This window comes from Arachis ipaensis, chromosome B02, assembly GCF_000816755.2.
Source record: "Arachis ipaensis cultivar K30076 chromosome B02, Araip1.1, whole genome shotgun sequence".
NCBI lineage: Eukaryota > Viridiplantae > Streptophyta > Magnoliopsida > Fabales > Fabaceae > Arachis > Arachis ipaensis.
In genome coordinates, this window is record NC_029786.2 from 98,698,231 (window position 1) to 98,701,078 (window position 2,848).

The window sequence follows — 2,848 nt, forward strand, 5'->3', positions numbered from 1 at the left end:
TGCTTCAAGTAAACGGATATTTAATATAAAAATATATTAAAAAAATATCCAAACAAATTTAATCCAACATTTAAAACTTTTCGACATGCATTCATGCTTCTGAACAAACATATACTAAATTAAACAATTAAGTAAGAAAACATCATCAAAAACTTTTCATAATAACCCTAATTAGTCACGGGCTAAAATAATGTCACCACTTATCTTCTATTCCTTACTCTTCCCTTGCCCTTGTTTTTCTTCTTTTTTCAAAAACAAAGAACACTTAACAAGAACAAAGCCTTTCCACCAGGTTAGAGGGCTTCCAATAATTGGAAATCTTCGCAATTATATACTACTTCCCTTTATCTTCATCTATTTGAACTCTCAAAGAAATATGGCCCTATATTCTCCCTTCAATTAGGTCTAAGGAAAGCAATTGTTATTTCATCCCTTAAATTGGCCAAAGAAGCATTGAAAAACCAAGTTCGTGAATTTGCTGAAAGACCAAACATAATTGCTCAACAAAAACTTTCCTATAATGGATTGGAGATGTTCTTTTCCCAAAACAATGATTATTGGAGAGAGATTAGAAAAATATGTGTTTCTCATCTCCTTAGTGCTAAGCGTGTCTCAAACCTTTCCTCAATAAGAGAGTTTGAGGTCAAGCAATTGATCAAGAAAATATCGAGCCATGCTTCATAAAAAAAGGTGACAAATTTGAATGAGGTGTTAATGGCTCTAACAAGCACTATCATATGTAGGATTGCCTTTGGGAGAAGCTAAGGTATGAAGATGAAGGAGTTGAAAGGAGTAAGTTCCATAGTTTGTTCAATGAGTTCCAAGCCATGTTGATTACTCTCTTTGTTTCGGATTGTATACCTTTCTTGGGTTGGATTGATAGATTTAAAGGACTTCATGCACGTCTTGAGAGAATTTTTAAGGAGTTGGATGAGTTCTACCAAGTTATTGATGAACACATAGATCTTAATAGAGACACTTTAGAAGGAGAGGATATTGTTGATGTCTTGCACTCTTGCTTCAATTGAAGAAACAACGTTCGTTTTCTTTTGACCTCACTTATAATCACATCAAAGCAGTTTTAACAGTATTTACTCTTCCTCTTTTCCTTTACATTAATTTTGTTTTTATATAGATGATTGCATATGTATTTGTAAGAGAGAATATAATCCGTCTTCAATGGTTATTTGAGCATGTTGTTAGGATGTGCGTGTATTAATTTAATTTAAAGTTAATTATTATCTAAATCTGTCCCTCAAAATTTAAAAAGTAGATATTTTAGTTTTTAATAAAAAAAATTAATATACAAAAATATTTTTAAAATTTTACTCTAAAATATTTTTTTTCTGTCAGATATAATAATCTTCCATTTATTTTCCGACATAACTCATCAAATTCTTCAAGTACTTATTAGTAGATATTATAATAATCAAATTAATTTTTAAGGTTAATTTAAACCTATTTAATTTCTAATATGGTATTTTAAAAAAAAAATATTGAACCATTCTCACTACATACACAATTTCGAATCCAACAAAAAGAAATGTACTAAATTTTGTATTCTCTTAAATTAAAAACATATTATTGTGATTTGTTTAGTTTCATGTCTTGTTTTTTTGTATGTTTTATTTTGTTATGTTGAATATTTTCTAACTCTAAGCTATATATATGTCTTCATTAAAAAGTGGTCTAAACATTAATTATATTCATGTGTATGCATTATGTAAAATTTTAAGTAGATATGCTTATACAATCATCATCACCAAATGTGCATTGAGTGACATTTATTAGTATCAATTACACCATAAAAAAGTAAAATAAAATAAAAGTATTATTAATTACACAATAATACTGTACCATAATTTTTTTACATATTTTTGGATAAAAATAATAATAAATTTAATTTATTCATTAAATTTTATGTATGTATTTATAATATAAAAATAGTTTTTGGATAAAAAGTATATATATATATATATATATATATNNGATAGCTAGAAATTAAGTATAATCAAAGTTATTCTTCTATTTTTTACTTATTGAATCTCAAATTGATCACTAAATTATCAATTAACTAAAAAAACTAACTAAATTTCTACTTCATATATAATTAGACTAACTTAACATATACATACATATTATTTTTTTATTTATAATATGTGCAAAAATCATGTTAAAAAAAAGTATGTTAAATTTGCATTCTCTGTTAGTGAGTTATGTTGAAAAATAGACGAAAAATTATTATGTCTGACAGAGAAAAACATTGGAGATTGATCTGATCTGTGTATTAATTTTTTTTGGAGACTAAAATGTCTGCTTTTAAAATTGTTGATGAGTGATTTGGATAATTAGTCGACTGAAAAATAAATTGGAGACTAATTTGTCTATCAAAATAAAATTTTAAAGATATTTTTGTACATTAATTTTTTTTGAAAACTAAAATATCTACTTTTAAAATTTTTGGAAACTGATTTAAGTAATTACTCTTTAATTTAATTTAACAAAATTTTTTAAATGAGATAATATATCTTGGTCATTATTATTGTTTTTCTTTTTATTTTTGTTTTTAGATTAGACCTAAAACTTTTAGACAAGTGGTGTTTATCACTCTAACCAACCATACGGCAGTATATTGCTAAAAAAATAGAGAATTGATTCAAATACAAAATAAATATAAAAAAATATTAATCACCTGACATTCTCTATTTTTATCCACAATATTCATCTTCTTAGATGGATTTATATTTTCAAAGAAGTATAGATAGATAAATAAAAAACATTTTCATAAAATTTCAAATTAAGATGGACAACTTGATGATACTTGTTTTGGCTCCACTCTTTCGACTTA

At 25.5% G+C, this 2,848-nt stretch overlaps 1 pseudogene; it reads left to right on the top strand.

Annotated features, from left to right (window-relative positions):
• The window catches only part of LOC107627786, an 11,059-nt pseudogene that overhangs the window by 7,509 nt on the left and 702 nt on the right, over positions 1-2,848 (top strand).